The sequence below is a fragment of the Canis lupus genome, chromosome 24, assembly GCF_003254725.2.
Source record: "Canis lupus dingo isolate Sandy chromosome 24, ASM325472v2, whole genome shotgun sequence".
NCBI lineage: Eukaryota > Metazoa > Chordata > Mammalia > Carnivora > Canidae > Canis > Canis lupus.
In genome coordinates, this window is record NC_064266.1 from 2,531,573 (window position 1) to 2,558,320 (window position 26,748).

The window sequence follows — 26,748 nt, forward strand, 5'->3', positions numbered from 1 at the left end:
CTCACATAAGAAGAATCATACAGTGCGTGTCTTCTCATGATGAGCTTATTTTGCTTAGCACAATAGTCTCAAAACTCATCCATATTGTGACATGTGTCAGAATTTCCTTTCCTTTCAAGGCTGAATACTATTCCATTGTATGTATATACCACACTTTGTTTATCCATTCACCTGCCAGCAGACACTTGGGTTATTTCTACCTTTTGGCTATTGTGAATAAACCTACTATGGATATGCCTGTACCAATATCTCTTCAAGACCCTGCTTTCAATTTTTTTGGGTATATACCCAGAAGTGGACTACGTGGATCATATGGTCATTTTCTTTTTAAGGAACTGCTGTACTACTTTCCATAATGGTTGCAACATTTTGTGTTCCCAACAATACACAAGCGTTCCAATTTCTTCACATCCTTGCCGACACTTTTTCTTTCCTTTTCTTTCTTTTTTTTTTGACAGAGGCCATCTTAATGGATATGAAGTGGTATCTCATTGTGATTTTGATTTGCATTTCCCTAATGACTAGTGATGTTGAGTATTCTTTCATGTACTCATTGGCCATTTGTATATCTTCTTTGGAGAAATGTTTATTCAGGTCCTTGGCCCAATTTTGATTGGGTTCTCTGGAGAGTTCTCATTTTTAACCCTTTTTAAAGACAGTGATTGGAGAGGTCTGGAAGGGAACCCAGGTATCTGTATGTTATAGAAGCATCACAGATGTTTCTGAAGCAAGTAAGATTTGAGAGCCACTGTGCATTGTGGCAAGAGCTTCACCTCTGACAACTTAATTAAACATGCACATGTTCATATGAATGATTCAAGCAAAAGTTTAGAACTCCCTCATGTTCAATTTCTCTCTATGTCAAATAAAGTCAATGGGATTTTTATGTTGGATCACGAATCATCTAATGCTCCTCCTTCTTTACCTTTAGACAATGGCAAAGAGGCTAACACTGGTCACAGTGGCCAAGAAAAATATGAAGAGGAAACGGAAACCTAACAAAGTAAGAGTTTTGGTTAGGGAGGAGGCTGAAGCTATTTGTCATAACAAAACAGTGAAATTCCTGTTCTTATTTTTCTCAGGATCCCATTCCATGAGCAAACAGAGCAGACATTAAGAGCCTCAGAGAGGAAATACCACACTCAAGATGCAACCAAGAAGAATTAGCCAGAATATGATTCTCAGAGACGGGCTCATCTACTGGATTTCACACAGGACCATGGATGGTGAGAAGTCTGGAGTCCAGAAGTGTCAGTCAGCCAGAGATATGTTGATTGCAAGTGGCAGAAGTGGGATGGGATGGCATGTTACCCACCAGACTTCCAGTTCTCCATGCTTTCAAGGAAAATGGGCTCTAGCAGCTCAAGGGCTGTCCTCCAACAAAGAGATGCAGATACTGGCTGTTGGGAATGAATGCACATGGGGATGGGTTTGTGTGAAAATGACAAGAGATTTTAGGGGACATCGGCAGAGTAGCTGATAGCAGGTGCTATACCCACTCACTCTCATTCAATCTTCAAAATATTGAAAAGTGTGATTTCCAATACAGTGCCTGTAGGATGAAGGGTCAGCTTTGACAGATGATTTGGTGTACATACTTATACAGTATGTATAATAGCATACTGTAGTAGTACAATTTTGATGGTTCATGAATGACAAAAATATTTTGTTGGTTCAATAACAAAAGAGAGTTTAAATGAGAATGGGCCTCGGTCACATAATTTGCACATAAAGCACCTTGAGTGCAAATTTAGCTCGTGATTCTGTGGGTTGGTGGGTGGCTCTACTGGGCTCGGCTGGCTTGGCTGATACCCGTTGGGCTCTTGCATATGTCTGTCTTGCATATGACTGTCTGGTAGAGGGATGGTAGACTATGGCCTTGCTCTCCAGTGTGATCACTGGCAGGTTACTCAGTCTTTTCTCCACATGTCTCTAGAAAGTAGGCTGCCTCAGGCTTCTCACATGGTGATCTCCAAATACACCAAGAGCATATGTGTTACATGCTTTTAAAATTTCTGCTTGTGTCACACTGATTAATGTTCATTGGCCAAAACAAATTAGACAAAGCAATGGACAACCTCACGTCTAGAGGGCACTTCCAAAAGGTGGACGTGGGTGCAGAGAGAAAAAGAATATGTGGCCATTTATTATCATATTTACTCAGTTATGTTTTGTGGGTGCTTGTGCTTATACTCAATGTCTCAGAAAACTTAACAGCTTTTCAAAGAAGTAGACAAAAGGGAAATGACTACATTCCTTTGTATAAAATTATTTATTTGAAGCCTTGAAATATAAGTGCTCTTTTAAAATTATAAATCCATGAATACATTGTCAGGATTTTGAGACCTAAATGCAGGTGATACACCTGGTAAAATGGCTTTGGACATTATAACCTCTCTAGATACATGAGTGTTTATACATTTCTGAGAAGGATAATAATTAACTCAGATCGTAGAATATGTTTTTCAGTATTCTTCTGTGTGTGTATGTTTGTGCGGGGCACATCTGGTCACAGTAAGTCCCTACCTTCAAAAGGGCTTTATATCCTTCCTTCCTTTTTTTTAACCTTTTTAAAAATTTACATTCAGTTTGCCAACATATAGTATAACACCCAGTGCTCATCCCATCAAGTGCCCTCCTCAGTGCCGGTCACCCAGTCACCCCATACCCCTCCCCACCCACCCCAACCTTCCATTTCTGCAATCCTTTGTTTGTTTCCCAGTGTTAGGAGGCTCTCATGGTTTGTCTCCCTCTCTAATTTTTCCCACTCAGTTTTATACCCTTCCTTAACATGGGTGGTCATGACACATTCAATTGTTCCTTTCCCCACATTTGACTCTTAAATCAGTTACAGGATTAACCAATTTGAGGATTACAATATTTATTTTTTATTTTAAAAATAATGGTAACCGGGGTACCTGGCTCAGTCAGTTAAGTGTCTTCCTTCAGCTCAGATCATGATCCCAGGGTCCTAGGATACAGTCCTGGGTTGGGCTCCTTGCTGAGCAGAGAGTCTGCTTCTCCCTCTGTCCCTCCCTCTGCTCATACTCTCTTTCTCTCTCTCTCTCAAATGAATAAATAAATAAAAATATTTAAAAAATAAAAATAGGTGGCCCAGCGGTTTAGCACTGGCTTCAATCCAGGACGTGATCCTGGAGACCCGGAATCAAGTCCCACATCGGGCTCCCTGCACCGAGCCTGCTTCTCCCTCTGCCTGTGTCTCTGCTAATCTCTCTCTGTGTCTGTCATGAATAAATAAATAAAATCTTTAAAAATAAATAAATAGATTAATAAATAAATAAATAAATAAATAAATAAATAAAAATAAGGTGACATTTGGATTCAAACCTGATAAGGACTCTTTTCTCACTTGGAATTAGGTCCCCCTGTTTTCCACCCAAAAGGGTAGTTTGCAAGGCATTTATTTCCTTTTTCTCTTTACCTTGGGAACACATGAAGTGTTCACATTTTCTGTGCTTTGCTCATCACTGTGGCAAATCAGCATGGGACTGATTCTGTCAATGAATGAACCAGAGTCTACACAACAAAATCATCTGAAGGCAATGTCACTCAACATTTGTGAACATTGCTTTGTTCACTTGGGTACACCTATATTCTTTTACCATGTGATTACTCCTAAAACAGTATTGTTATTTTTAGAGAGAGACAGAGAGAGCATGCGCAGGAAGTGGGGTAGGGACAGAGGGAGGAGAGAGAGAATCTTTAGCAGGTTCCACGCCCAGTGTGGAACCCAACATGGGGTTCAATCTCATCACCCTCAGACTGTGACCTGAGCCAAAGTGAAGAGTTGGATGCTTAACCGACTGAGCCACTCAGGCACACCGTAAAAAAGTTTTGATCAAAAAGTAATTGACACATTTCAACAAATGTGTGGCCAGCAACATTCAACAGGAAAGTAACCTAAAAAAAGATGCTTGTGATCCCAAAGCAGACTGAGTAATAAGGATCTTTTCCTTTCTCTCTGCGCAAATATTTTTTAAGTCTCTTCTTGAAGTGCAGCAGTGTTCTGGAACCTTCACCATAGTTTCTGCAAATCTACTCTTGTCCAAAACTGGGCATATGGTTTTTATACGAGACACCACCCCTCTTTCCTCCCACCACAACCCTCGGGATCTACCTTTTCCATTTTGTTTCTTTGTTGAATGTGCCAGTGATGGGACCTATGTCCAGAAAGGGATGCTTTCAGTTTTGAATAAAGTCTGTGTCAGAATCTGTTCTGGTTGCCCGGCCTCAGCAAATAGGATCCCAGGGTGGGGAAGACCCAGGCCACCTGCCTACAGTGACATAACTACTCCACGGTAAATCAGCTTGGCTCTGCATCGGGCAGGACTCCACCTGGTTCCATAAAGACAGCACGTCCGCAAGACCCTGCCTACTCTTAAAGACTCACTTGGGAAATAGGAAGAGGCCGGAAGCCATGACAGGCAAGGGAACTTGGACTCTCCAGCCCTCACACTGTCCTAGCAGAAATGCTGTGAGCTGAAGACTGCAGCCGGTGACAGACAGCTCCTTATTTGTAAGTAGTTAATGTTTCTTAGCAAGCACTTCTGAAAGAAATTGGTATGTAATGACAGCACTCACTGGAAAACAGGCCGATTAGAAAATGCACTAACTTATCTGGTATTCATTTGAAAAGTAAATGGATGCACGGCAAGGTGAGAGTTCACTATCAATTCAAATATTTTCCCATAACAGGCTCTCGCACTCCTGCTTTAATTCAAGCAGAAACACAAGTATGAATAATCAAACTAGATGACGCTCATCAAGAACCTTTGTGCCTTGTACCATTTCAAATGGTCATTGAAGCTTAATGGCAAAAAATTTACATTCTTCCTTTAATTTGTATTCTATTCCTTCCTTCTGAGTGATGTGATTGTGGCTTGCTGCTGCCTGCTGTATTATTTTGATGCAAATGCCGTGTTGTGTGTGCCTGAGTCCAATTTCCTGGCCTTTGCTAGGAAGAGGAGTGACTTCGAAAATAGTTCAGAATCAGGGTTATTTAAAGAGTTTATAACTACTGCTTCTAATGAGTGAAGCAGTACAGTTGACGAGCCCACCGTTTGGAGGCACCTTGATGGCTCTAGGTTAACAGATGCGGGGGAAACAAAATAAAAATCAACAGGAAAATCACTGTTTACTCGTCGTCTCCCTTTCCCCAGCCTCAGTACAGACTTTACTCCGATGGCCTGGCCGTCTACAAAAGAATCACAGAATTTGTAATTCAAGCCAAACCGCCTTTCCTGCGCCTTCCCCTCGCTGGGGGAGGACGGCTTTGCTGCCACACAGGGGTGCTGGCCAACGCCGCAAACACTGGGCCCCCAGGGCCGTGCGCAATGTAATGTATGCACGAACTCATTTATGATCCTGTGACTAATTTCCATTTCTTGTGCTTAGAGTTGCCGGGCTAATTACAGGGATGTTTCCCTAACTTTAGTAATCGCGCTCTGAGCCTTCGCCAGGCGACGGAGCAAACGAGCGAGGGCGGACTGCGCGGCGCTCGGAGCGGGGCGCGCCGGGGCGAGAGGGGCCCGCGCCCGCCACGCAGGGCCCGCGTCGCTGATCACAAGCCTCGCCGGCTTTGACCAGCGCCCACGGGCTGCAGCGGAAGCATCTGGAGACCTGTTTGATGGCACGCCCCGTAGTTAGATGGACTGGCTTAATTAGGAGAAGTTTCGGGGCAGAGGGAAGCTGGCGGGGCCGCGCGGCGATCTGACGGTTTGCAGCCTCCTCCCCTCCCGGGAGGTGCGAGCGCAAGGCTCGGCCCACGCGGGGGCGTCTGTGCCTCCAAAGCGGCCCCTGCTCGGGCGGGGGCACCCAGAGGCCTGCCCCTCTGCCGCAGCCTGTCCAAAACGATGGCGATGGCGGTCACGCTCTTCAGCTGCCCCCTGGCCCCCCGCGCCGCCCTGGGAGGCAGACAGGAGGGCAGCTCAGATGCGGTGGCCCCGGGCGGCGCTTGCAGCCAGTGAGGCTGGGACCGGGGTGGAGGACTGAGGACCGTGGATATTTCCCTGATGTGGGGGCCAACATCCAGCACATAATTCGAGGTTCCAAGCATACACGTAGCTATTTAGAAACCTAAATGACCCGATTCCATCAGTTCGAGTTTTCAGGCAAACTTAGAAACTCTGGCCTTGACCATGTCTAATTAGGCTCCCCAGGGAGGGCAGAGGGATGAGGCCAGGGCTGGAGCCGTAGGTACCACACACATCTGGGAGCATCTACCACTATCAGGTGGGTCTTCTGATAATCAGACGCCACAGTGGCCAGAAGGAGAAAGGAAGCACAACAGTCACTAGTGCAAACTCACCAGGTTTCATTTGCTCTCATTCTAGAGACTTCTCTCCTCCCACAACTGGAGGCAGCAAGGGAGAAGCTGAAGGTGTATGTGAATGCATGTGTGTGTGTGTGTGCATGTGAGGGGGGGGAGAGAGAAAGAGAGAGAGAGAGAGAGCAGTGCGTGTGTGTGAGTTGTTCTCAGCTGGGCGATTTTTGCTTTCTGGAACACCAAGGCTATTTATTTTTGACATCAGGAAACATAAAAAGATTGCAATAATCTGTTCCCACTTTACCAAATTAAAATGGTTCCCTCTGCTTTATAGAGATGAGGTGATTTGTACATCAGGCATTCAAGATATAAAAAATGATCTGTCCCCTAAATATCTCATTAGATATCAACATTTGATGAAATGCACTTCAAGCCACTCATGATATCAATTTTAAACTAAGCCAACCAGGTAACCTGCATCAAAACAGACCATGCTGAGGACAATACTGTTGAATTTTTAATGTACCATTGGAAAACATTAACAGCCTTTATTTTGAAATTCTAAAAATGGATTTCAAATGCATTTGAAAGGGCTTCTTCAACATAATGATGAAACTTACTTCAGAACTACTGCCAAATCCCTATTTAAAGGCTCTTCCCAGTTAAAGAATTAACATTTCAGAGGACATCACCTTCAGTTAAATAAAAAGAAAAAAAAATGAGGAGAGAAAATTTGGAGGAATGCACCAGGACTCAGACATCAAACAGGACATTTGTAGGGTAAATATTCCTGCCAGTATGGCTCCCCAGTCAACCAGAAAGAAGAGGCATGAGCAAATCCCAAACGTTGTGGTGAATTAGCCCAGGCTGAGCCTAGAATCCCAGTCAGCCATGACAGAATGAAGGGTTCCTTACTGATGGGTGTGTTTCCCCTGAGAGCAGCCCTCACTGAAAAAAAAAGTCCTCCTTTTATCCATTCAAGTGAGGCTGATGTGCTTGCTCATGTGATGTGGAAGAAAGGAAAGCAACAAGAAATGTAATTATTTTGCCACATTCTTTTTAAAAAGGTTGTTGTTCCTACTTAATGCAAAGTGGTTTACACTGCCATTATGAAAGGAGTCCGCTGTCCTTGGTCTTTAAACTGTGAGCACTCTGAAGATTCAATGCCAGCCACAATGGCCAGTTACTAATAGTTTGATGACAAACTGCACGGAGAGCTCATTTCAGACCTGTGAGAAACACAGACCTTTCCCTGTTCTTCCCTTCCAGCATTCTTGGTGCCTTACATTTTCACTCCATTTTGTGAGGAAAACCTTGTTTTTACCTCGAAAGAAAGAGAAAACATTTTGGAGGGTCTCTGCCCCTCAGTCATCCCTGGCTTCCTCCCCCAGTGATTTTTACTTAATTGAAAGCTCCATGGTACATGACTCCAATTGTGTAATTCCTCTGAAACCAGTTCTGGACAGTCGGACCTCTGAGTCACACCACCCTGCCTGTTGGGAGAGTCGTTGCAGGTGCCTGTTAATTACCGTGTGAGCAGTTGCTGGTTCTGGGAGAAGCGTGCCCATTTCTCTCCCCATCCCATTTTGTGTTGAAGATGGTTTGATGCTAAGGGGTGGACACCTCAGAACCCCCAAACTCTGCTCCTTTTTGACCCACCCTGCAGCTGCAGAAGGGGCCCAGATGTTCCCCAACAAAATGTCATTTGTGAGTAGGAGATCAAAAGCCCTCTGATAACTCACCGGCCTTCTCATGCTCCTTGTGGCATCCCGAGGAAGAAAAGGATCAAAGTCAGAAATAGAGGCCATATCACTGATGAATAATTTACATGCACAGTAGGTGGGAGTGAGTTTGTACATGAAGGTCCTTTTGAAGAGGAAAGAAATTGCTGCCTTTCCAGCAAACATTGACTTTGAGAGAAGCCAATGAGAGAAACCCTTTCCACAGGAGGGTTTGGCTTTGCTCTGACCATGACCACGGTGCTCTAAGAGTCACATGTGTGCACGAGGGCAGGACTTGCGGGCTGCAGAGGCTTTTAAAACACATGTTTGTTCATCCAGTGCCTAAGTGGTAGAAGAGCCCAAACTCTGTATCAGAGTTTATAACTCGAGCCAGAAGCCTGAGTTGAAAGAATTTCCACATGCCCTGGTTTTGCTTATCATGAAAACTACCTTCCCCTACTGTGTCCTCTCTCATCTCTAGGGGTTCTAATAAAGTTATGTGAAATTAAAGACAGGCTTAAAACTCCGAATCAGAAGAATCACACCAGATTTTCCTGCAGAGCAATAATTATATTTGGAACAAAGGTGCCTTTAGGTATATGTGTATCTGGATTAAGTGAGGCTGCTGGTATTCTACTAATGGAAATGTCGTCTTTCTTTTCAGGATGTAGGCATAAGAACTGGCTTTTGAAAGCAGCCAAATTCATGTTTGTGAAAGGAAAAAAAAAACGCAGAAAGAAATAAAGATTTAGTTAGCTTTTTATTTAGGACCAAGTATGTTGTTCTCCCCATCTATCTTAATTTTAGATGCTGACATCATTCGTGCATTTTAAACTATTAATCACTTCCTTAAAATAATCTCAACACTCAGCTACAATAAAATAGATTTCTTTCAAAGCCCCTTACTTAAATGTGCTCAGTGCTACTTTCTGTATCATGCAGGTCAATTTAATTCAGTTCAGCTCTATCTGCCCAGCCAAACAATTGCTTTTCAGTCTCTGGAGAGTGTGGTGAAAGCAGCCAAGAATACCCATCTGGAGATGGCCTTGGACACTTTTGCTCATAAAAACTTGACACCCTAAGTCCCACTCTTTATTAATGTCTTGTCAAAGAGATAGTCAAGATTTCTGAAAAAAGTCAATGTCATATAAATCATGATTAATGATTCAGCAATGAATGAGATGACAAGTGGGAGAATGGAACATTTTAAGAATGATACCAGGACACCTAGTTTACAAGTAGCCCTTCTTGGAAGAGTTGCACCTCTTCACCTGCAGCCTGCTTTTCTCTGTAGCTCCAGACCAGGTGAATTACCTGTGGAGCCGATGGTTTAGTAATACTGCATGAATGATCTTTATCTCTGTGTCTGTCTACCCATACCTCTGCTCATGTCTTGATTCCCTGCCTCCCTTTTACCTTTATGGCCTCACTACTTGTTTTTTCTTGCAAGGTGTCTTAATTTTCAGTTCTCTGGAAACAGATCGGAGATTTTGAGTGCAAGTAGTTTATTTGAAGAGTTTCTTCAGAAAGTACAGGTAGAGAAGAATAGAAGAGAAACTAACATGTTTGCATTAATAAGCAGGTTGCAGGTATGGGCTTCTGGGGCTCAATCCTGCTGGACATCAGGGAAGTAATGTGGAACACATCTCACAGTTGTCCTATCTGAGGGACAGGGAAGCCAGAGTATGTATGCATCAACTCTTGTTTGGCATTGGTTGAGGGGTCAAGTACACCCCTTCAGCCAGTGAAAACCCCCTCTAAGTTTGCTGACTTGCAAACTGGGAATGGTGCATGCCAAGAGGAAATGGAAGGAGCACTGTTTCTGCTAATCAAGGTAGGGTGAAATCACTCAGTGCCAAGACATTCCTCCAAAGGCCTGGCTTCTAGCCTGATTCTGGAGCTAGCAGATTGGTGCATGATGTCTTCAAGTCATCACCTCCTTGAGCCTGTGTTGTGTGAAATTGACTAAAACTCTCCCTGGGGTACTATAAGCTCCAGCTGGAATCCACGGTGGCTTTCTCCACCCTAATGTACTGCTCTAAGGACTTCTTCCAGTTTGCCCATCATAGCTATTACCCCACAATCACTGTGAGGCAATGTTCTGGACTTCATGCCCATCTCTTGCTCTAGAAGACAGTTGGTTGGATCAGGGTGCCTGATCTTAGGCAACCAAATACGAAAGTCGGTTAGAAACAGTTTGAGGCTTGACTTGAAAAGACATGCTAGGCCAATCTGAGTGCCTCTTTCAAGGATCTGAGCTAAGAAGCAGAGGATATGTGCCCATGAGTGATGGAAACAGCAGCTGGAAGGTCACAAGGTAGAATTTTAGATGTAAAGAGCAAGATAGGATCAAGGTCAATGAGGTCATTGACCCAATGTTATTATACCCTCAGTGCCTAGCATAGAGTAGGTTCTCAATAAACATTTGTTGAGTAAATGAATAAATTAATTGTGTAGACTGAAGTAATAAGATGTAGCAATGGTGAGTAACCAAAGGAAACCAGTTGGAGACAGAATAGTCAGAAGAGGAATTCACTCATGGCAAGCTCTATAATGAAGATAAAAATGGTTAGCCTATCATATGAAGCACCCAAGAAAGCAGAAGCATGGAGACCTTAAGTGACCTTCCCAGGATGATACAGCTAGTGCCAGGTGGAACAAGAGTTTGGACCAGACTGGGTGCTCAGGAAAGCCTGTTGCTAGCACTGTTTCACCTCTGCTAAAAGCCCAAGGCCTCCTTGCATCTAGAACAGGTCTCAAAGTCAACTGCCATGAGGCCCAATGATATTTCCACATCTGGCCATAGATTTTTATTTGACTACATCCTTCTGCTGCTCCATACTGGTACTTATAAACATTTGTCCTCCTTGTCTCTCTGACTAGAGACAACTTCAGTGGCTTTGTAATCAAAGAGCAAAATTCAAAAACAGAAAAATAGATAACACTGAACATGTAGTCCCTGAAACTGTCTTCCAGATGTTTGCCTGTGGTCTGGCCTGGTGCCTTATGGGTACCAACTGGGTGCAGTACTGCTCCCAGAGAACATTTGCAGAACAAATTCTAGTCACCAGGAACCAAGTTATTCATCTATCTTAGGTGTGCTGGTTATCTTTTGCTGCATAACAAACCACTCTGAGTCTTAGAGGCCCACAAACAACGACGACATTCATTTTGCTCATGAATCTATGGTTTGAGCAGGCGTGGCAGGTGTAAGGGGTAGAATAGTGTTCCATTAAATAAATTCATGTTGAGGTCCTAACCCCAGTATCTTAGAATATGAGGGTATTTGGAGACAGGGTCTTTATAGAGGTGATTAATTTAAAACAAGGTCATTCAGGTAGACACTTATGCAATGTGACAGGTGTCCTTATAGGAAGAAAAAATTTGGATCCAGGTGTGAGAGGGGAGGGGAGACCATGTGACCTCCAGACAAGGAGAAAGGCCTGGTATAGACACTTTCTTCCAACCTTCAGAAAGTACCAACTCTGCCAACACCTTGATCTCTGACCTCTAGTCTCCAGAACTGCGTGAAAACAAATCTTGTTTAAACCACTTAGTCTGTGGTACTTTGTTATGATCACCCTAGCATACTAATATAGCAGGGCAGGGATTGCTTATCCATGCTCTATGTGGTGTTAATTGGGCAAGCTTGAAGGGTGGGGGCTGAATTCACCCAAAGTCTCTTCACTCATATGTCTGATGGTTGGTGCTGGCTGTTGGCTAGACATTAGCTGGGTCTGTCAACTGGAACACCTCCATGTGGCCTCTCCACATGATGGGGCTTTCTCAAAACATCAAAATGTCTGAGTTCTGAGGGTAGAACCAGCCAGGTGGAAGCTGCTCCTTTTAAGACCTTACTCAGAAGTCACTCATCAACACTTCTGCCACATTTTATCCATTAGCAATGAGTCATAAAGATCAGTTCATATTCCATAGGAAGGGAATTAAAATCCCTACCTTTTGATGGGATGAGAGTCAAAAACTTGCAGATGTATTTTCAAATCACCACATCAGGAAAACCAGTCAACATCCTTGTTTTAACAAAGGCCTTGGCAGACTGTAAGTCACACCAGCTTGGACTCCTATCATAATGTTTCCTACTTTATTCACATGAGTACAGTTTGCAGAAATGACACACTCCAAATGTGTGCATAGGGGAGTCATTGTATGTGGTCAGCAGAATCTAGTGAACTGGACATTGCCAGATATTTAAAGCTAATACAAAACAAAGTATAAAAACTTCAGCACTGTCTATTTATGGAATAGAGGTTACCCTAAGCTGCCCTATTTGAACCAATGGGCCACAGGAAATTTCAGCAGGCAGAAATTGGCAGTATCCTGACCCCACCCCATGGGACTGGTTGTTTATTTCCATTGTCATAACTTGACAACTAAATCAAAGGCTGAAGTAGATATGGCATTTGATAGCCAATATGGATAATGACTAATAATATTTCACTAAGGTTTCATGCATTGAAGAAAAGTTTGTGAGTATGCGATAACATGTTAGAGTAGGGAACTGGAATCTGAGTGTGCAAGGAGACAAACTGGGGTATGTGTAACTCGCCACTAGAAAGCTTCTGTCTCTGACTTCACAGTAATAAGGAAGCCTTTGATTAGGGAAGGAAATAGGACTTCTCTCCTCTCTACTTGGGAACATCAGCTACCTCTCCATCTTTTCTCCAACCTTTCTCACAACTGTAGTCCAAGTCAGCCAGTTGGATAGTTGGAGATTACTCCACGAAAGCTGTGGATGTTTCCATTACCAACCCAAAGTCTTCTTTTCTACGACAGGAAGACTGAAAGCTGCTATTCCCCAAGAGACGGCTCCTACTTATTCTTCCATTAGGGGCACCTGCTCATGTCTGCAAATCACCGGGACACCCCATCACTCTCGGGAAGCATAAATATTAATGAATGTGTGGTCCAGGCATTGAGGGCCACATAGCACTTATTATAAGAGAGGAGAATGCAGCAAGCCTGTGGAAAGCATCATTAGTGAGGCACGTGGTGGATGCATTAAGCAGTGTCTTCACCACAGAGATAGATGGCTGGGGAGGGTGAACTTGAGAAGTGAGAGCATCACAGGAATTCAACTGGCATCAGACTCATAATTCCCAGTTGCAAAAAGCCCTTTCATCTGGTCCAAGTCTGACTCCTCTGATTAACCTAGTAGTGATGTAAAAATGGTGGCATCTTCACTCTAATCTGAGTTTGAACTCCATCCAAATTAGCAAAAAGGACAAAGGATGGAGGGAATACAATCCATCATCAATGAAGTAGGAATCTGAAACAGTATCACACCCCAGAGTATGAATCATTGCTGGCAAATGCCAAGAAATCGAGGCTGAGATGAGGGAGTAAGCTGACAGCTAATACACGCTGCCTCAAACTCTGATAAGGATATGTATTTCTTCAAAAGTATTTGTCAACATCAAGAAGAACATATCCAAGGATTTTTAGAGTGTTGAGATCCAGTTTCATGGGCAGCCCAGGAAAGAGGTAGGGAATGCTCTTATCTCTATGAAAAGATATCCACTGCTTTTAGTGAGGTCAGGGATGGAATTTAGCTAAAAAATGAATTTGTACCCTGATAGTCTGTTTCTGTTGCCTGTGACCAAGGGTTCCACTCAAAAAACAAAACAACACAATACAAATCCAAGAGAGGAAGCTAGGGGAATGGTGCGGAATGGACAGCCAGAACCCTATCACAGCCCAGATGGCATGCACCCTAAAGAGCTTACTATGAGCAACGCTGGTCCAGGAACACAGACTTGGGGAAAGATGTGCCCTTAGGGTAAGGAAATTAAAGCTACAGGAAATAAGTACCAGAAAATAAAGACAAAAAGAGAGACCGTGTATAGGCTTGAGATCATCGCATGAAATGAAATGGAAAAGTTGATTATAAATAATTAATACAAAGAGGATGATAGATATTGGAGATAAAGGAGACTCATGTATCCACAATTATGGTTTCTGAAGAAGAAAACAGGAAAACGGAGCAACATACTTAAGAATGTAATAGAAGAAAATTTTACTAAAATAAGGAAACATTGAAAGAAAAATATGTTCTAGGGACGCCTGGGTGGCTCAGTGGTTGAGTATCTGCCTTTGGCTCAGGGTGTGAACCTGGAGTCCCAGGATCGAGTCCTGCATTAGGAGCCTGTTTCTCCCTCTGCCTATGTCTCTGCCTCGTTCTTCACACCCTCTGTCTGTCTCTCATGAATAAATAAATAAAATCTAAAAAAAAAAAAGAAAAAAAAGAAAAATACGTTCTAGAAAAAAAAAAAGGATGTACAATGATCAACACTAAGTTATATCCTGGAGTAGCTATTGAACTGCAAGGTGAAAGAAAAAATTATAAAGACATCCAAGTAGAAATATTTCAACATTTAACACGTTTTGAGTGTCCTCTATGTGTCAGACCTGTACTAGACTTTGAGGATTCCCCACAGAGGACAAGATAATCAAGGTTCCTGCCCTCGTGGACTTTTCTAGGGTAGGATTTGGGGTGGGTAGGTTGGAAAACAAAAAATAAATAAGTAAACAAATAAGATATTTAGTATAATCATTTCCACCCAAATAGGCCACCTATCCATATTTTGAACACTTGAGCTGTGTAAGTGTGTGGAGAGATGTCCAGAATGGTGTTTATCAAAAGTTGAAAACTGTGATTTCTAGAAAGGTTTTGCTTTTTTTCTTTTTGCTTTTATGGATCTCTCAAAAATGAGCATGTGCTTAAAAAGTCTAAAAACATTATCCTAAAATTAACAAATAAAAGCATAGTGTTGGGCCCTTTGACTAGTGACTCCTTTCCATTCCTGACCTTCTTCGCCCTCTGTGGTCGACAAGATGGCTCAGTCTAGACGGTGAATAATTACATGTCTACAGATCATCTGACTGAGCTAGAGGCTAGGAAAAGAGATAAAACATCTGGTGTTGTAAGGATTCTGGGAATATGTTCTCTTGCCTGCTATCTTTTAACTTTTTAGGAATAAGACTTTTGAAGCCAAGCTCTCTGCCAAAGATGGGGTCAGAATTCAAGGATTAGGAATCACAATCCACCGATAACTGAGATCAGAAAACAAATACTGCCTCCTGCAAGCCAGCCAGCAAGGTGGGCTTGCAGAAGACTTTTTTATATTTCCTTACAATCATCACTGGCCTAGCTCTTCTAGGAAAACACTAAGTGTTTTGGCTATGGGAACTTGGTTTAAGGAGCAAATGGCTGATTTGTGGCATGCCTACTGTGTGACAGGTACATCATTTCTTTTAATCCTCATCAGAACACTATGGAATAGGTATACCATTTCATACCTTTCAGGTTCACTGAGGAAGTGTGGAGAGGGTAAATAAGTCACCCAAAGCCACACAACTACTGAGCAGCAGAGTCAAGAATCAGGTCTGTCGGGGATCCCTGGGTGGCTCAGTGGTTTAGCGCCTGCCTTCGGCCCAGGGCATGATCCTGGAGTCCAGGGATCAAGTCCCATGTCAGGCTCCCTACATGGAGCCTGTTTATCCCTCTGCCTGTGTCTCTGCCTCTCACTCTCTGTGTCTCTCATGAATAAATAAATAAATCTTAAAAAAAAAAAAAAGAATCAGGTCTGTCTGGGAAATAAGCATCTCTTCACACTGAAGGGCTTCCAGACAAGACTCCTGCCCACAAAGGGAGGGGTTTGCTAGGCATTCAAATCCTTCTGGTTTTAGGAGTCAAACCAATTTTAAAGCTACAGGGAGTGGGAAGAACAAAGATTTTGGTTGGTGTTCCTAGTATCCCTTATAACTGATCTTGTAACACAGGAGCCAACGACTTAGGGGATCTGTCATGGCTTGAGTCAGTTTGCAAGGAGCCAGAAGACCACAAGACAGGAAAACAGCAGACTGTCATTGCATATCTCCATATGTCATCCTGCAGATGCCCAGATTCAAATGCTGAGTGAGGAACTCTGGCAGGATTTGTAATAACAAAAACTGGAAACAAGCCTAAGTGTGCATCAGAAAGGGAATTGTTAAATAAATTATAGTCATACCTAAATTGTAGTCATGGAAAAGAATAACATCAAGCCTTTTATACTGGTATAGAAAGGTCTCCAGGACATTTAGATAAGTTAAAACACCAAGATGCAGACCAGTGTATTTTTATGCTCTTATTGACATAAATATATATATATATATATAAAGATATAGATATAAATATAGATATAGATATAGATATTAGGGCACCTGGGTGGCTCAGTTGGTTAAGCATCTGCCTTCAGCTCAGGTCATGATCCCAGGGTCCTGGGATCCAGCCCCACATTGGTCTCCCTGCCCAACAGGGAGCCTGCTTCTCCCGCTTCTGTTCTGCCTGCTTGTTCTCTCTCTCTCTGTCAAATAAGTAAATAAAATCTTTTTTAAAAAGGTAGATTATATGATAGGACAATCCTGTTTTTGTAGGTCAAAACATTTCAACAGTGGCAATTTAATATGCTTCAATCTACAATGTATGTGTAACAGACATACACATGTTCGCTAGTACATAAGAAACTAGTAATAAGATAGCATTCTGGGCAAGTGACTGGGGGCTAGAGGTCTGGGATAAAGAGGACAGGCAATTTACTACCAAGAGCAAGTATTACTTTAATAAAATAATAATGAAAAAAAAAGAAATATACTTAACACCTTAAATTTGAGGTTATAGGTTTCCCAATTTATGACAAATTCTTGATCCAAATATTAAAAAACTTGAGTTAGACTTTTCATTTCATCAAAATCTAATGTGAGAGACAGAGCATGCTTACTTTTTTATTTTGAGAACACTTTAAGCAAGAAAGATCCTTTAACCAGCACAAAGCCCCACTATGCTGGTGAGAAGATGGATTGGAGATGGGAACACAGGTTTAGAAAGGGGAAACCAATTCTGTATACAGTCTTCTTTCTCCTGTTGTTGTTTCCTGCCCATGGTACAAAGTTCTTCCAACCCTCTGCTTTTTTCTTTCAGGAGAAGAAGATAATGATGCAAGATGACCATCAGAAGAGGTAACACTAACCATGATGCCCAATCAGATCTTCACCTAGTTGGGTCAGAGAAATAATATGGTTTAAATTCAGTGATTTTGTTGGGTCACAAAGATGACGTCAGCTGGGGTCAAATGGCTCTGGCTCAGTTATATCAATTGTGCAAAGGCAGCCCTTGAAAATGCTTGTCTGGGCATCAGAATGGGGCTGGAATACTTTAATGTAAACTAAGATGGTCTCAGACAAATAGTTATTTTCACACAGAATTTTAGCCCCAGGAAGGATAATAACTGCAGTGGATTCATCCCAGTAATGGGCCCAGTTTGTTCATGCCTCCTGCTTACATGCTTTTTGGTAGTTTTTATCACACTGACTCTAGGCTTGGTCATGGAACTTATTCTGGCCAATGGGGCAGGAGCAATGGTGATATAAGCAGGAACAAGAAGAGTACTTGAGCCCTGGCCCTCTCACTGCTCTTGAGGTCCTGCTGAGCTGCCATATTGAATAAGACTGCTGGAAGTTGAGAAAACACATGAGCTGAGCTGAGCCATTCCAGCTGAGCCATCTTACACCAGCCAGACCTTAGTGGACCTGGCAACTGACAACAGCTACAAGAGTGTGCCCAGCCAACATCAACTGTGTCTAGTCCAAAGAGGCAGAATCACCCAGCTAAGCCCAGCCAGATTGCCATTACTTAGGATAGTGACTAAATAAATGATGATTGTTTCAAGTCATTATATTCTGGAATGGTTTATTATATAGCAATGCCTGTCTGATATAACATTCTTGCTTCATAATACTTGATATAAAAATACCAAAAAAATACTTATTTTCAGTTATCTAGAAGTGACATTTTGTTAGTCCAACCAGCTCTTGAATATCTGAATAAATAGACAATAGGGACACAATGAAAAGTCAATGTTCATAGACAATCCCAAGTTCTACAGACTGTTGAAAAAGTTGGTGGTGATGGTTATACAATAGTGTGAATGTACTTAATGTCACTGAATTGTATACTTTTAAAAATGGTTGAAGTGGTAAAGTTTATGTTATATGTCTTTTACCACAATAAAAAAAGAAGAAAAATTATATCATCTGTTACTAGTTTCAACTTTATTCTTCCTTCTGGCCTGAATCAAGTTTTTAAAAAAGGACTCCTGTGGATTTGATCATACCCATCGCTCCTTTGCCAGGGGTGCTAATGAGCAAGGAAAGGGGAAAAGACCAGCAGCAGTGGGGGTGGGGGGAGAATCAAGAGATCTGGATAATCAGTTTCTGGTTAATGAGTCAACTAGCACCAGGGGTCTACGGTTGGTGAGCACTTTTCTCTCCTGCAGCCTTTTGATCAGCTTGGATCATATCAGCTACGATGTGCTGTGGTTCCGCAGTGATACACATCCAAGGCTTACTTCTTCCATACACTCCAAATTAATATGTGACCAACTCTAATGAATGAATCTTGTTTTTGAAAAATCATGTGTACTCTGTTTACTTCTAAAAGAATTCGATGTGATGGAAAGCTGATGGGAAGAGATATTTATACCAGGAGCTGGTCGTTAGGCACTGCCAGTGCCTTTCCATATTCACTCAGCCTACCATGGAGGTCTCCTGTGGCTTTCTGTGTTTCTCTGGCTGGGGAAGCCTGGAGGTGCTAGGGAGTAAATGCCCCCAGGAGTGGCCTACAATGGATGAGGGACAGGAGACAGTAGACAAAGACCCAAGTTCCTTGACCCTTAGTGGGACTGCTAGATATGGTTCTACACAGTCACTTGGAGGTCCTTGGCTGCCCTCAGTGATAACCCTTTCATTACCACAGTTTCTGTTAACTCTTCTCCCTTCCTTGTCTCATGTCCTGCTCTTTCACGTCCTGCTTCCTGGGATCATAAGTAAGCCACATGTACCCCGTTCTCTCTTTCAGCCGTCTACTTTTGGGAGGAGGGAACCCGAATCCAACAGAGTCACCACAATACTTTTAGCTTCTTAGCAAGTAACATTAAGAAAAATACAACCCCTATTATTTAATAGAGCTGAGTAAGAACCATTAGTTTTGAAAATATTCTGCCTTTTCAATTAACTACCTTGGCAGTCGAGGGACTGCTCACTCTTCAGGCCACCATCTGGGAAGCCCTGTTCTGTGAGCTGCTGCCATGACTTACCCGGGACGTGAGCCCGTCTTGGGCTCTGGAGGAGTTTCATAGGTTTATCAAAGATGGAAATGTTAATAACGGCTCTGAGGGAAAACCAGCTTCCCCAATAAAGATGGTGTGAGAAGTCTTGTGGAGGGGGGGTGGTCCTCCAAAGTCATCCCACAGAGGGAAAACAGACATGCTGTATTTCTCTAGAGTTGTCAGTAGAACCCAAAGGCACCAGTTGGGATATTTTTGGCAATTTAAAAACACATCCAACAGTTACATGAAATTCCTTCCATCAAGAGGCAGATCTATGTTGCCTTGAGCATAACACCGAACTTTGTGACTACACGATGCATAGAACAAAATCAAAGTGAGACTGTGTGAGCACTGACGCTAGGTTAGGAAAGGCCTCATTCCTTCTCTTGGAACATTCTCTATAGGGCCTTAGGCCACCATATAAGAGGTCTGACCTGACTACCCTGAAGCTATGAAAGAGAGAGAGAGAGAGAGAGAGAGAGAGCGCGAAAGAGAGAAGAGACAGCCAGCCTTTCTGTGAACATTTTGTCTTGCTCCTCATGATAGCAAGACCACTACTACAAATCCAAGTAGAATATTCTCATACAATTTCTAAAGGTGGGCAGGAAGGGGCATTTTGCCCTATGTGTCTCTTTTTTATGGAAAATCTTTCCAAAAATTTCCTCTTTAGACTGCCCTTGTGTCCCATTGGCTGTGATCTAACTACAAAGGAGGTTGGGGAACTGAATATCATATACTTATAGTCTCTAAAGTAGGAGGTAGTCTCTGTCACCATGGAGAAAAGGGCTGGGGATGATTGTTGAATAGATAACCACAAGTGTTCTCTAAAAATTAGCTTCCAGGGGCATCTGGGTGACTGTCAGTTAAGTGTCTGACTCCTGGTTTTGTCTCTGGTCGTGATCTCAGGGTTGTGAGACTGAACCCCTCGTGAACTCTGCACTGAGCGTGGAGCCTGCTTAATTCTCTCTTTCTCTCTCCCTCTGCTACTTCCCCTCTGCCTTTGTGAATGCATGTGCTCTCTCTCTAAAAAAAAAGAGAAAGAAAGAAAGAAAGAAAGAAAGAAAGAAAGAAAGAAAGAAAGAAAGAAAGAATTAGCTTCCAGACAATTGAAGCTTCCTTGTCAGTTAGAAAAGTTTTATTTTATTTTAATCATAATGAAAATCTTTTTAAAATATTTCAGTTTTACATTTTTTTCTTTAACCACCTGGAAGTCTCTCTGTCCTCAGCTGAGACACTGATTCTAATTGGAAGCAGCTATTCATTCAACAGGATGGGAAATATTCCTAGTACCCCTGAATCTGTTTAGTTGAAATTGGCAACCATTGTGACCCGGCACTTTCTCCCTGGCTTGGTTCTGGACTTCTCTCTCAGTTTGATGTCTGGATTTGTTTGGGTCCCAGTGTTTGGTGACTCTCTTAAGAGCGCAAAACATGCTTTGAGCACATGCTTCATGCATTCATTGTCTATTGCTTTGTAACAAATTACTCCCAAACATAGTGGTTTATCTTATAGTTTCTGAAGGCCAAGAATTTGGAAGTGGCTTATTTGGGTGGTTCTGACTCAGGGACTCCCTATGAGATTGTAGTCAAGAGGTTAGTAGGGGCTGCAGCCATCTGAAGGCTTAACAGTAGCTGGAGGATCTGCTCGTGTTTGCTTACTCACATGGCTGTCGGCTCCAGGCCTCAGTTCCTTGCCTTTCGCGGGGTTGTGGGAGTTCCTTGGTATGGCAGTTGGCTTCTCCTAGAACAAGTGGCCCAAGAGAGAAGCAAAAATCAATATATCTTTTATAACCTAGCTTTGAGGAGATGACATACCATCACTTCTGACATACTCTATTGGCCACACAGACCAACCAGGATCCAGTGTAGGGGAGAGGCCACACAGAATTATAAAAACCAGGAGGGGAGCATCTTTGGGGGCCATTTTGGAGGCTGACTACCGCATTTCACAAAAGACTAACAGTCTGCCAGTCCTCTGTGCTGTTTCTTTGTTCTAATTTTTGAAAAATACATTTGTTTTCTCCCACTCCCACTTCGAAATTCATTCATTCATTCGTATATTTATATTACAGTATAACTTCAGGTGTACAGCATAGTTATTGGACAAATCTGTATGTTATGCTGTGCTCACCACAAGGGTAGTTACCTACTGTCACCATGCAGCGCTCCTACAATACCATTGACCATATTCTCTGTGCGGTGCCTTTCATCTCTGTGACTTATCCATTCCACAACTGGAAGCTTGTACTTCCCACTTCCCTTCATCCCTTCTTGCCCATCCTCCCTCGTGTGGCAACGACTTTGTTTCTTTGCTTGTTTTGTTTTTTAGATTCTGCCTTGTGCACTTTTGGTGGGAATGTAAATTGGTGCAGTCACTGGAAAAAAATCAGTATGGGGCTTCCTTAAAAAATCAAAAATAGAAATGCCATATGATCCAGTAATTCCACTCTGGGTATTGACCCAAAGAAAATGCAAACACTTATTCAAAAAGATATATGCATCCCTATGTTTATTGCAACATTATTTACAATAGCCAAGATATGGAAGCAACTCAAGTGGGTGCTGATAGAAGAATGGATAAGGAAGATGTGGTGTGCGCATGTGTGTGTGTGTGTATAGTATATAAATACACAATGGAATATTACTCAGCCACTGTCTCTTACTTTTTGATAACTCTGTTTGCATTTCCTTATGTCACATGCTTTTTAAAGGTATCCACCAGAAAAGATGTTGCTTAGCACTCTGCCTATCCCCCCTCAGGGACCTTTTTACCTTTTCTGTTGTGGGCTTTCCCTGACTTCGGGGGTGCTTTGAACACTTGCCCCAGGTTGAGATAATCCTGAGACGTAACCTATGCTCCTGAACCCCTGTGAGGCCAGGCTCCTGCTATCCCTTGCAGGACTTTGCCTGGACCACACCTTTTCTTGGCTTCCTTTCTTTTCCTCTCCAGCTTCTCCAAACCCTTTTCAGTTTTCCCTGGGAGCACTTTCTTAAGAAGACTTGCTTAAGAATTTGCATCTCAGGATCCGCTTCTGGGGAGCCCTCCCTGAGAGTTGTTTTTTTAAAAGATTTTTTTAAGTGTATTTATTCACGAGAGACACACAGAGAGAGGCAGAGACATAGTTAGAGAGGAGCCTGCTGCGGGACTTGATCCTGGACCCGGGATCACGCCCTGAACCTAAGGCAGATGCTCAACCGCTGAGCCACCCAGGCACCCTGAGAGCTGTTTTTATTACAGTAGACAATGCCCTCATTTTATAAGCTGTTGTGTGTTCATAAACTCCTTCTATAAAGGAACAAGAGAGAATTTCTTTTTAAGATTCCTCAAGATTTCAAAATCAGTAACAAAACATTTAAAGTAGACATATCTACATCTTTAACATACTGAAAAGTGTTCCCAAATAACAAAAAAATGTGCTGTGCATTTATTTTTCTGCTAATCTACTCCCCCTATCTCCTCTGCTCCAGCTCTGAAGATCCTGAGAGCCTAAAGAGAGTCAAAGAGTCCCCCACTGTGTGCTAAGGGCACATTAGTAGGGTCATTAACTTTTGAAGGGCATATGCTAAACCTACTCTGCAATAAGGAGCTCACTTCAAACCTTTCTCTTGGAGCCCTCTTGGCTGCTTCCAAGTCTGGAAATATGAAGAGGGAGATCAAAATCACTGCCTCCCAAAATAGGCATGTATTTGGTTGATAACTGAGGATCCTTGATCATCTGGCACATGTTGATCATCAAAGTTTCAGCTTCTCAACCAAGGCACAAGGTAAAGCTCAAAAGACATCTTCATTAGCTTGTGATTGGAGTAGAAATTAGTCCTCTTCCCCTTTCAGATGCCTGCAATTTTTAATGTTTCTATAATATTCACAAACTTTTTTAGGGAGTAGAGACCATGCAGTTTGTTATAGGTCGCCAGCCTGACTTGCTTACGTGGCCATGCTGGTTGGTCAAGAGTGATTTCTAGTCTGCAAAGCCTTTCAATTCTGCTCCTGTAGTAGCCCCTTTTGATGTTTAGGCTTATCTCTTAAACTTGTATTTTGTTCTGGGAGCCATATTTTCTCTATCTACTCCTTAGAGCTTCCTTTGGGATCCATTTACAAATCTCGATCTTTCAGCAATGATACGTGTTCATCTGGAATACTTGCCTGTGCAGGAGCAGCTTCCCAGCATCATTCTTCTTGGGAGCAGAGACTTTTCCAATAATATACTTTCTATTCTATACAAAGGTCTTTCTGTGTTTAGAAGGCTGGAAACAATAGGCTTTTATTCAGTTGTATTATGGGAACTCTTTTATACAAACCTATCAAGGAACCCCTTCTCCTTCCTCAGAATTGATTTTGTACTATTCTCCCCACCCTCTGAAATCATATTTTCCCCTTTCATAGTAAGTACCAAATGCACTCAGTTTTCACTAATGCTTCTTTCTTCTGCTTGATTGTTTTAGTGACATATAGAAATATAAGTTCCCATGTAGAGCATCTTTTTTGTTTGTTTCACCTTTTTATTTCCTAAGACATATATACCTTTTCTTTTTTGTTCAAACAAAATCTCTTTGAATTTAGCAAACTGGTATTTTCTTTTGTTTAGGGTTCTCTTAGGCCAAGATTTTGGTTGGCTTCACAATTTGTTTGCAAAAATAAATAAATTTAGTCTGTTCACTCAAAGCAGGGCACTTTCTTTTCTATTTTTCATTTTTCCCTTGTCAAGTTAGACAAAATAATCAGGCTGAGCTAGGGTTGTCTAAAAATTCTGAAACATTCTAAGTAGATTTTTTGAAAATGAAATGAAAGGCTGGCTGTCATTATAGGTGATTATTTTATGTATAAGGAGGTCAGTAGTTGCAAGCAATAAAGAACAGATCTAAACAAACTGAGGATTTACAAATATCCCCCTCAGTGCATGAATTTCCTTTACTCTGTGCCTTAGTTTGCATACACAGGTAGCAACCACATGTGCTCCGGTCATGATGCTATGGGCTTGATTCTGATAAAAATCTATCATCTGTACCCATTTAACTATGACACATGTTGATTCACTAATGAAAGAAACCCCCCCCCCCACACACACACAGAAAGAGAGAGAGAGAGAGAGAGAGAGAGAGAGAATTGTTCCAGGGAAGATTGCTTTTGGAAAAACACACCACCATTTGGCTATTCAAAATCACAAACTTGCCACAAATCATTGTGCTTGGTGACTCACAGCTCAACCAGTGAGGCTGGGAAGAGTCTTCACCAGGAGGAGGACACCAGCACTTACTGAACTATGATAATGTTTCATAATCCAAATGGCTTGGAGCTATCTTAAGAGGGTTCTTTTATTGAAAGGGAAGACATTTTCCAAGCTGGATAATAATCATTTACTACTACACTTAGAGAAAAATATCCTTACTTAAAGCAGTGTTTTTACACATTTGGATTTTGTCTTAATCTGGAAGCAAAGGGAAGCACAGTCAATTCAACAGATGTTTCTGAACTCCTACCATGTCTCAGCCCCTGGGAGGGGCCAGGGGGGAGTCAAAGGTGAAGCTGACTTGATCCCAGAATTCTAGGAGGCCAGGAAGAAAGTTCATCTGTACTCACACAAGTGTCCCCAGCTCTTGTCATACAGTGCCTGTTAAGATACAGATTCTGAGGGATCTGAGAGCACAGAGGAGGAAATTGCACACCTCGGGCTGAGTGGATGTGGTGCACCAAGTGCTGCAGATCAGTAGTTCACACAAGATCTGGACATTCCATCCAGGTCAGCTGGGGGCTGTCCTCACTCAGTCAGGGACCCAGGCTGATGGAACCGCTACCATCTTCTAGCTGCCTCTTTGGGGTCATGTGGCTTCTGAGGTTGCTGTGGTATTTGAAGAGAGGGACTGCAGAGCTGAGCTCATCCTAAATGTGTCATCCATCATTTCTGTTCACACTACGTTAGTCAGAACTGATTACATTGCAAGGGAGGCTGGGAAGTGAGAGGGATTGCATGAGTAGTAGTGGAATGATAACTGCTCAGCCATACAACTAAAACTCATGAGATCCTACTGTGTGTGTCTGCCTCTGGGTGCCACCAAAGTGGAAGTCTCCACCTAATGGAGCCAAGAATGTATGAAGGGGAGAACTTCTTGTCTGTGCCTTGAAGAAATAGGAGGCTCTAAGATGGAAGAGATAAAGGGAGAGGAAGGAAGAAATTCTATCACAGATGCTTATGGGAAATGGAGTGGAGAGAGAAAAAGGCCAGAGCACCAAAAGGTAGAAACTTCCAGTTATAAAATGAGTAATGTTTGGGGATGTCATGTACAGCATGGTGACTGTAGTGAACAATAATGGTACTACATCTTTGAAAGTTACTAGGAGAGTAAATTTTAAAAGTCTTCATCACAAGAAAACAAAATTTTTGTAACTATGTGTGGTGATATATACTAACTAGATTTATGGTGGTAATTACTTCCATAATATATATAAATATCGAATCATTATGGTTTTTTTAAAGAGTTTATTTATTTATTTGAGAGAGAGAAAGAGAGAGAGAAAGCAAGGGGAGGAGCAGAAGGATAAGCAGACTCAATGCTTAGCATGGTGCCAGATGCAGGGCTTGATCCAATGATCCTGAGATCATGACCTGAGCCAAAATCAAGAGTCAGATGCTTAACAACTGAGCTACCCAGGTGCTCCACAAATCATTTTCTTTTAACCAGAAACTAATATAATGTTATATGTCAATTATACCTCAATTTTAAAAAAAGGACAGAATAGATTTGGAAAATGGGGAGGGGTCTATTCTGTTGAAGATGCTAGGGCTGAGAAGACGATTGGGGTCAGATCAGAAAGGACTTTGGCTGCCATAGTCAACTGTGGTTTTGTTTTTCAGGCAAAGGAAGCTTGCTGATGAGCTTTGCTCAAGGAAGTAGCATTGTTATCATCATGGCTGTAGGGGCCACCATTAATCAAGAGCGTTCAATATCCTGGGTGCCACTCTGCATGTATTATCTCATTTGATCCTCAAAATAACTCTGCAGTCATGTGCTTTTCTTATCCTACCAAACAGATGAAGAAGCTGAAGTTCATAGAAGATCAAGAACTTTTCTAAGATATCACATTGCTAGCTGGTGGTAGAAAAAACACTATTTTCTTGAAAATAATTTAAAACTTGTTGGATTCATTGCTATTATTATGGTTATTGGTATTATTTCAAAAAAACATTGTTGTGGCTCCACATTTAAGAAAGACTAAAGTTTTGCTGAGTGTCTTGGTTAATAAGATTAAAATGCTTTTGCAGTTGACTTTTATTATAACTATAAGCATGTGACCACTAAGCTAAACCAACCTTATGTTGGACAGGTAAGATGGACAAAATAGCCTGCCAGAAGAAACAAATGAGGGTAAAGAGTGAGTTTAAAGACTACTTAGTAGGCCAGGGGGATTTCCATTTTGATCTGGAAGTAAGCCAAGAAATTTACATTATAGAGCCCAGCCCAGTCCAATTGCACACGATTTTGCCGGCTGACTTAGGACTCATTTCTGCACACCTTTTTTTTTTTTTTTTCATGTTAACAGGGAACTTGGGAGCTGCCTTCTGGAGGGATCAGAGGTTGTA

At 42.2% G+C, this 26,748-nt stretch overlaps 2 long non-coding RNA genes across 2 annotated transcripts in view; one reads left to right on the forward strand and one right to left on the reverse strand.

Moving 5' to 3' along the window:
* Positions 1–451: 451 nt before the first annotated feature.
* On the forward strand, positions 452–17,869 carry LOC112673356 (uncharacterized). The gene is made up of 3 exons (XR_004808874.2): positions 452–1,003; positions 1,083–1,226; positions 16,988–17,869. It is a non-coding gene; the product is annotated as an uncharacterized LOC112673356 (long non-coding RNA).
* LOC125753545 (uncharacterized) overlaps positions 16,670–26,748 on the reverse strand; it is a 36,680-nt gene continuing 26,601 nt past the window's right edge. Inside the window, exons 2-3 of the long non-coding RNA XR_007405629.1 lie at positions 20,835–20,912; positions 16,670–17,060 (exon numbers count right to left, since the gene is read on the reverse strand). This is a non-coding gene — a long non-coding RNA (uncharacterized LOC125753545). The remainder of the gene's footprint in view (positions 17,061–20,834; positions 20,913–26,748) is intronic.